This window comes from Pipra filicauda, unplaced genomic scaffold (genome assembly GCF_003945595.2).
Source record: "Pipra filicauda isolate LSUMZ 115617 unplaced genomic scaffold, ASM394559v2 scaffold66_size7647185_pilon, whole genome shotgun sequence".
Classification (NCBI taxonomy): domain Eukaryota; kingdom Metazoa; phylum Chordata; class Aves; order Passeriformes; family Pipridae; genus Pipra; species Pipra filicauda.
Window position 1 is genome coordinate 1698826 of NW_024104831.1, and position 9547 is coordinate 1708372.

Below are 9547 nucleotides of genomic sequence, written 5' to 3' on the forward strand. Positions count from 1 at the left end.
TGGTGAACAAAGTCCTGGAGTGAGGAATAAAGCAGTCAGTGCTCAGACTGCTTCAACCAGCAATTATTTTCTAGGTAGTCATGGGTACAATTCCTCTCAGGTTAAGCTAAGAGAATTCTATGGCAATAGATACTGATTCATATCCAATAGGTGTTGGGAAAAACAAGAAACGAAGCCCACCCAACAGTATATGGCACGCGGTGCCTACAAAATCAACTACTTTTTAGGTGAGTCAGAAAAATAACTATTACAGACTGAGCACACAGAGAGAGGGCACTCACTATCCTACCCATTGCTTGGCAGCTCACATACCTGGTGCTCTCAGGTTTACTTCAGAAAGGCACTTCTTCACCTCTATGTGGAGGCCTGGAAGCTCTTAGATTAATTCATGGAAGAAGAGTCTATTAAAAACAGGGATGATAAAACCTTCAAAGTTTGAAAATTGCTGTGGGTTTGACAAGGGCATGAAAGAAAGAAATGCTGAAATTCATACCACCACGTTCTCCTACCTCCCCATTCTTTTTTTTTGTTTTATCTTCACATCTACCCAATACTGCAGGCCACTTTCAGAGACAAAACTCTAGACCAAAGGCAAATTTCTCCCAGTAAGCCAAGCTTTGGCATGAGAAAGGTGCTCTCTTAAATCCACAAACACACAAGACAAGCATTACTCGCCCATGACAGCATACTCCACTTGGGTGTATTATGGCAACAGCACTCAGAGCTGGGTGGCAACTGAGTAAGGCCAGGTGAGGAAGAGAAGTAAAACAAAAATCCCAAGGGGACTGGGTCAGCTTGTGGTACTACCAGTTTTGTAGTTGTAGTTCACGTTGCTTCTTCTAGGATGAGAGAAAACATTCAAACTAGTTATCTTCAGTGATGAAAACAAAAAGTTTTGAGCCAGTCTGTACAGAATATTGTGATTCAACCCACCAACGTTTCTTCCCAATGATTGCGAATGCCCAGCATCGTGCCCAGTGAGTACTGTAGAGACTGATAATAGCAACCACCTTGATATTATGATTGAACTGTGTATTGCAATTGCTTTACTTCGTTACATGCATTTAAAACTGTATTATGTTTTCAGCACTATCTGTATTACTCTGCTAAATCATACATCCCATGTAATATCAACTATCTCCAGATGAGGAAATTAGATATTGAACATCGCATCCTCCACATGTGGAATATCTAAAATTTGCTGATCAGAGAGTACTGGACTCTGACACTACTCACATATCAGAACTGGGAGATCAGTCCTGGTTTGGTAACGAAAGACTCAAATGCTAAGCAATCATGTTTTCCTTATTTTGGTACACCATGCACAGACACAGTCACAGAAGTGCTCAAAGCACCACGTCTTCTCTCAATTTTAACAGTTCAACTTTGCTTTTCTTGATCTTTTTCCACGCTTTATCCAGACATAATTGACATTAAATGCAACACTTATCTGAAAACATAAAGGCATAAACCCAAGAATATGTCTTTGTTGGTAATCCAGACTCAGAAGACTTTTAATTCCACCACACTAAACCCAAAGAATTCACAGTCTATCTATAAACACAACATTTCAAACAATGGCTATTATGAATGCATCACAATAGTTTTGCTTCTCAAAAAGTTATAAGCAATTTTGATAATAATTGCACTCAGATGAAAACTCAGTTCTCAAAAATAATTTATATACACAGGTAGCCAAAATCTCAGAATTAAGAAACACTGCCATGAAAGGAAGTCAACTAAAGAAGCAATGCAAACGATGTGAGCTAGAAAAAAAATAGAGCAACTAGCCGGTTGTGTCAATAATTTGTATCTATTTTCCAGTATTAGCGTCATCTCCTAACAGCATAATCACATCACAAGAAGCTAGAAGTTATTGAGACATCTGTTTCACCCAGATGTAGACCAGAGCAGGTATATAATATTTTACCCCACTCCATCACAGGGGCAGCAAATCCCACCAGCTGGCAGTGCTGGATACACTGCAGCAAATTGTGCCCACACACTGGTAATGGAAGCATGGACAGCGGTCAGTCAGCCCAGTTCACTGCAAACCCAGCAATTTAATTGATACTATTGGGTTTGAGGATCACTTCCTATTTCACTGTCCATGATTTCACAAGGCAATCAGCTAAGCCAAAACCCATATCCACTTTTCTCAAACAAACAGCCAACTGTCAGAACCCAAAAATGGGGTGCGTTTGACCTAACTTTAAAAATGAACGGCAACAGGCATCTCGGTCTGACCCCGCAATCCTTGCCTCTTTTCACCATGAGGAGAAACATAAACATTTCCAGAAAACAGCTAGTCTAAAATATTCTGCTTGCCCATCTTAGAGTGAAATGGGTGAACAACTTCACAGCTTCAGCTTTAGGCACTTTTTAGATATCCGAACCAGAACAAACTTCACACCTGCAGATTGGCCATCTGTGTGAAAGTCAGTGATGCCTATAAACATCTCAGGCAGAGTTAAGAGTTTAGTTACCCACCCAAAATTAACTATAGGGCAATTACTATTGGTATATTATTCAGTTCTATAGTTAATTCAGCAGACCTGCTTGTTTATCTTTCTGAAACGATTCACAGAATTTTCACTGTTGGCTGAGAAGTTTCAAAATCCAGAGTACCCCAAATATGCTGTGAGAATAGGCTCAGCATAAGACCACAGCCACCCACCCACACCCAACTCAGTTTCTGAAGCCGACATTACTGCAGGAGTTATGGATTTCTAACTGGAATAGGTTTAGTATCTTTTTTAAAGGGCATAAAACATCACTATGCCAAATAGCCTGGCTTCCTTCAGAGAAAGCACTTGTGCACTTTGTGGTTGTTTGGACTATATCAATGTCAGCTTGGCACAATGCTATTTGACACTATTAACAGGGAAATCCATTTCCTTGTTTACAGCATCACTGTTCATGCACTGAAAAGACCAATATCAGCAACCTACTTCTGCAGATAACTCAATAAAGGTTCCATGGAATGTGTATTTGTAGGTGTATGCATATACATCTACATAAAAGAGAGCAAGAACAATAAAAGCTACATTAGATTTCTACAACTCACTTCCTATGAGGATGCAAGATATGAAGAATTTAAAGTGTTTACTAATGAGACAGCTAAAGTTTTTTTTTTCTGGACTGAGAAACCACAATGAAAGGCTTGCCTGGTCTCTCTGAGGTTTCAGAAGGACATGCCAGTCAACCTTGGGCTCTTGAATGTGGATCTAGAAAAACAGTCTACAAAATACATGAACTTCCAGTGAAAAAGGAGCACACACCTTTCAGTTCTACACTGCCTCTCCTTTTAAAAGGAACAGAAGCTCTTTAACAACCAAAAAATTGTTAACAGCTACTGCATCTATCATAAAATGAGGAAAACAAAAAAAATTCTAATTTTAAAAAGTGAATTGATGCAAAATCCCAAAATGTAGAGCTGTTCAATCATGGACACAGTCAAACTCTCCAAGTCAATGAACTGACTGCTGAAGACCACGCAGACCAAAGCCTTTGCATCCCACCTCAAATGTTGCTCTTCCTAGTTTGATACTCTCTGGAGAGTTTAACTGTCATACGTTCTTTTCTAATGGAGGATACAAATGCAAAGGTAGCAGAAGTGCCAACATAATTTTTTCTTAATTCTAGAAGAGAGCAGATATTCAATATGACTTTCAATTGAGGGCTTTGCAATAGGTGGGGTTTTTTTTGCTATCCTTGACAATGCTTCAAAAATAAAGTTGATATTTCAGATTAAGAATATGTTGATATGGGCCTTTATTAACCAATTGCTAAGGACACGAATTAAGGTAGTTTATTCAGTAATGTAATAGCCTACTCTTCAACAGGAATTGAGTAACTTATATTGGGATTACAAACAAATAATGAAAAAGTACTTTGAAAATAATAAATGGGGAACGTGGCACTAGGAAGACAGTGCTCTTGTTCTCATCACCCACATTTTGCTCTCCCTCAGCTTCAGAGGGCTTTTTGTTATGGTATGTCTCCTCATACTATAACACTGCTTTTGCAGAGCTGATACCCACTGAAAAGGTCAAGAACTGTTTAAACTGACAGGATAAAGGAAAATAGGGACAGAATCAGGCCTTCCTATACCCAGGAAACAAAATACAACTTAGGAAGGGCACTAAACTACTAAAATAATCCTAGCATCAAACAGGCTACCTATGAAATGCCTTGGTTTGACACATTTAGTTTCAGGAAGCTGGGGACCACTGCTCACAAATAAACGTTCAAGAATCACCCAACTTCCTCACAGGAGAGACCTGACAGTCCAATGTCTTGATGATTTTGCAGCGTAGGTCACTAAACAACCAGTCCTAATGAAGGATCTTGGAGGCATAACAGCAGTGCAAATAAATTGACATACTGATGGCAGGGTACATTTGGAAAAAGGCATTTTTTTTAGCATACACCAATAAACATTTTAATAGGAATAAAACTGACAAAATAAAGCCCTTCCCTTGACTCCTCTAGAGAATTATGCTTTCTGTTCTCTAATTCAAGAAGCCTTCTAATAAAGCTCCACAAAACAAGACAGCCAAACCCAAAACCTGGCAAAAGACCTTGAGCACATGCTTGAGCACCGAAGAAACAGGTGTTTCCACGTGCTGTGCAGGGAGCTGAGACTGATGCACAGGATGATAAATCTCAAGGACAGAGCCAAAGATTCACATGGCCCTGGGGAAACACTGACTGGGGGCTCTTTTCACATGAAATGCAGTTGAAAAAAACCCACAAACATCTTGGCAGAACATGGTATTCAACAGCACAAAACTGGGCTCCAATAGCACTGGCTGACGATTTTGGGATCCTCAGGTCTCAGTCACAGGAAACCACACATTAAGACAATGCAATCAAAGCAGACCTAAGACAGAAGTGATTTGACAAAACAGACCTCGGAGAGGTGCAGCAAAAAGACTCATACTAAACTCATGTCAATATTGGTGCATACAGAGAAGGTTGTAGACTGAAAAGAAACTCTTCTTTCTAGAGGGTTGACTCCTTGAGCATTTAAAACAAATAGCATACTTTGTTTTGCTAATTTTCTATCATTCAAGGAATGAAATGGTAGTGAAAATAAATGACAAGCCCTGTATCTGCTAACGTTCAGTAGTATTTTCCCAAGATTTCAACCCTGTGTCTTATCAGAAGAAAAACAACTAACGTTTAACTTGAATGCACTGAATGAATCTTTCCTCTTAAAAACATTTCTAGAGAACTAGAGGATTTTATTTATGGAAACAAAATCCAAAATGAAAGGATTACTTTAGCTTGCAAATTACAAACCGTTGAACCGCTTAGACTTCTTTTTCTGCATGAAAACACATTTAAGGAAAACACATGAAACCGTGGTTATTACAAAGAAGTACAACCCCAAAGCCATATTTAATTGCTCTGCCTGCGGTAGTTGAAAGAGTTGTAGAAGGGTGTAACTCCTTGAGATTTAGGACATCGCAGGAGACGCTTCCTTCCTGTATCCCTGGCCAACCTCTCTGCCCCAGACTGTGTCTAGTATTTCCTGTTTGTACTCACTCCTAATTCTCACCAGAGGCAATCCATCCTTCTTACAGGCTGACTAAAAGCAATAATCTTGCTAGTCTGCTACTATGAGTCTGCAATAACTGTAAGTGATCTCCATACAAAACTTCTCCATCTGACCTAACAGTAACTCAGATTTTGCAGAGCGTAAAGAAAACCTAACTTCGTGCAAGGTCCCACAGGGAATAGGTAGCAGATGAGAATTCCTATCCATGTCTCAGTATGCATCTTAGCTATGGGAATACCTTGTGTATAGCTATTGTGGTTATACCAATTGTGTTCCAACATGCATTGGTGCTCCCCAGTTTCAGTTATTCTTTTGTGGTCTTTTTATAGTCTACCTTCAGGTACAAACATGCCTGAGCAATGCTGACAGATCACATCAAGGATCAAGTGGCTGTGCTGAGATCCAAAATTAGATAAAAACTGAAAAAAACCCCACGTAAAATAAAATAAAAATACTTAAGGAAGTCAGAGTTATACAATGCCAATCAACTGGGCGGGGGAGGGGGGAAGCAACCTATCCACAGATTGCTATTTGTGAGATCTGAGATTTAAAAACAGAGGATGTTTCTAGCAATAAAAAACCCTTGAACTTGCATGAACTTGAATTGATCTAAATAAATAATCCTATTAGATCCTCTTAACTTTGGCCAGGATATAATTATAAGGATTGGAGACAGCAGGACCAAAACCCAGTGGGGGTCTGTCTGCAAAGCTCAGCTCCACTTGAAGGATATTTCCTATAGCCCAGGCCATGCAGGAGACAGAACCATTTCATGAAAACACACTTGGCAACCATATGAAATGGCTTTTACATAGGAATGACTAAATAGTCCTAAGACTTCAACTTCACAAAAGACAATGGCAGGGATAACACAGCTCTGTCAAGGCATGACTGCATGTCAAGGGTGAACAGGACTCATTGTCTCCCGAAACAGGAACTGGAGGTTGGGGGATCAAAGGAAACCATGAAGTACTAAGTCCAAAAACAAGTAAAAAGGGGTCCTCTTTCAAGCAACCGTGAAAGTTATAATCACAGGATGCTGCATACACACAATTTACCTAAATTCAAAAAACTTACCACAGACTATCAAATATGAAGGTAAACACAAAGACACCACGTTTTGTTGAGGAAATCCCTAGCAGTGAACCAGTGAGATGTAAGCTAGAAGAATAAGTCACAGAATCTGAGTACTTGTTTGACCTATTATTTTATTTTCCCCTAGACAAAATGTAGTGAGTCAGACCAAGTTTCTGATCCTGACAGGCCCAGGCACAGAGAGAGGCCATAGGATATTTGACCCCTGCTACCATTAGCAGAGCAGCAGAGTACACAGCCATAATTCTAGCAAGCCTCCAAGACACAAGTGAATGACACAAGTGGTCATTTCAGAGAAAACAGCTTAAAACCAGTGAAACCAGCCGAGCATTTCATTTTTCTCTCTTCTATGTCCAAAGACTGAGCATTTCATGGTGCACTCTCCAGGGCACAGTCTTCTCCCCCAGCTTGATCCAAGAAAAAGCTTACTGTTTTGTACATTCACCAAAAACAAATGTTCCTTAATTAAAGAAATACTTATTATTTTCTTGCAGAAAGTGTCAGGCATTTAGGATCACCTATACACTGTTAACAATAGCCATCACAAATCCCCACTAATGCACCTGCACGCACTAGAACCAGCAAACCACTGGGGAAAAATGTCCCCACTGGTTCCCGCTTTCACAAATCACATGTATCACCTGATGAGGAAATAAGGAATTTTTAAATTAATCTTTTTAAATCTTTTTAAATCAAAAAAATATCCTCAGTCACAGTGAGGTTAACATTTCCTTCTCCCTCTGTAATACCCAAAACGTAAATGATTAATTACCAAACAGTAATACCCACAACTTAAATATGTAAAACAAACAGATGCAGCAGATAAAAGAAAATGCATTAAGGGACAAGACACAAAGGTACAGAACCTACATTTTCACATTCCAGTTGCCTGCCCTGACACTCACACTCTGCACTGCCTTGAAAAAAATCACTTGTTGCCTCCATGCTTCAGATTATGTTCACAAAATGGAGGCAACACCACTTTATTACCTCATCACAATCTCACAAGGATGAACTGAAGATTGTGAAATGCCTGCATATTACAGGATTGAAGGTCATACAGTCCTTTCACAGGTAAGAGCGACCAACATTTTTAACTAGTGTTATTTTATTACCCTTGCAGATGAAGCACTCCTGCAGCCTTACTCACCAAGTGAGCTCCAGTAACGCCGCCAAGGAAAAACTGATTGCCTGTTCACTCTGCAAGCTAGGGTGCAATGACAGTACTGACATTTTCATATTTTAAAAAAGGGAATATAATATGCATACTTTTGTACATTGCATGCCTAACACGTTTTGGGGATTTTTTCTGGAATATGAAAGGAAGTTTGAAGGCACTTGTTATTTAATAGTGTCACAGACATTATCAGTGCACTGTAATATCACAAAATTTGTTCATAGCAGGTAAAAGTCACACCCTGCTGTGAACCAACAAAAGAGCACTTAAAGCCTAATTTCAGCCTTCATGTTGAGCCAGTGACAGAATTCTGTTAGCACCACATAGGGATATTTTTCTGGATCAGAATATTAAAAGCACTTTTACTTTTAGGCAATGCTTTGAGGGTATTTCAAGGCATTTTTGTTTTGTCACAAAAAAAACCCTCAAGGGAATCTGTTATAATATGAACTCCAAAGCAATCTATGTGATTTACACTTGTTGATGTAAGTAAAACTAGATGGTGGTATGCTCCTGTACTTCCACGATTTTTAAAATCATGAAACCATAATTTTGCTGTTTTGTTAAAATAGAAGTTTTTTGTACCCAGTTATGAAGATCCACTGTACTCAGAGAGCATGCTCTTCCCTCAACCAGGAAGCAAACAATGGGACTTCACCATTTCTGAAAGTCAGTCAAGCCATTAACAGATGTCAAAATACAGAGCAAGATTAGTATTTCAGAAAGAAATTCCAATACTTAAGTAACCATGAGATGACCTGCAAGTACTATGGAAAGAAAAATAATCAGCTTGCTGATATAAAGCTATGCCTTCAAAATTTAGTTACAGGAAAAAAAATGGGTTCTTTAAAAGAAAGGGTACAAAAAAATCTACATTGAAGAGTAGGGCAAAGGAGGGCAAAAAGTCAGCACCAAGTATCAGGGTCCAGCTTTTCCCTCTGGTACAAACATAGGCAGAAACCACGGATGTTAAACCTCAGCCTCCGTCCCTCGGAGGAGGTGTGCCTAGTGCCTACCGAGCCTCAACTGGAGGAGTGGAAAGTTGGATCCGTAACAAAGATCATTTTTCCACCGACAGTTTAATTTTAGAAAGGCGCCAACAAAAGGCACCGCTCTGAACACCCCGAGCTCGTTACTTCCCTTCCCGATCCATCAACGCCCGCTTCCTCCCGGAGACACGATGCCGCGGCAGAGCCACGGCTCCACTCGACCGCTTTAGCCGAACAAACCGCTTTTCCTGCCTTGGAGAAAAACAGCCTCTTCCCCACAATCCGATGCCATAAAAAGGCAGAAAAGCAGGATCGCAGAGGGAAGAGCCGGCGGGCACCAGACCGCGCACCGCCGCCCTCCCGCAGCGGACCCGGCGCCGCCCGTGCGGGGGCCCCGCACACCCGCGGACGGCGGCGTTTCCAGACCCGCGGACCTGCCCCGGCACTGGGGCTGTGCCGCCGCCCGCCCTGCCCCGCCATGGCCGCCGCGCCCGCCCGTCCGCCCGGAGCTGCCCCACCGCAGCCGCGGCCGCCCGGGCAGCGCCGCCGCGGGGCTCCGGCGCGGCCCCCGCCTGGCGCTCTCCCTTCCCGGCCGCACCTGTCGGGTGGTTGCGCGGTCCGGGGCGGGGAGGGCGAGCGAGCGCGGCGGCGGCAGCGACGGCGAGAGACAATGGAGGAGTGAAGGACGGACACATTGACACACGGGCGCCTCCGCCCGCC

At 41.5% G+C, this 9547-nt stretch overlaps 1 protein-coding gene across 1 annotated transcript in view; it reads right to left on the reverse strand.

Annotated features, from left to right (window-relative positions):
- Positions 1–9531, reverse strand: part of BZW2 (basic leucine zipper and W2 domains 2) — a 54510-nt gene extending 44979 nt beyond the window's left edge. The window contains exon 1 of the mRNA XM_027723194.2: positions 9426–9531. The gene's annotated coding sequence lies outside the window, so the exon portion shown is untranslated. The remainder of the gene's footprint in view (positions 1–9425) is intronic.
- Positions 9532–9547: the final 16 nt, after the last annotated feature.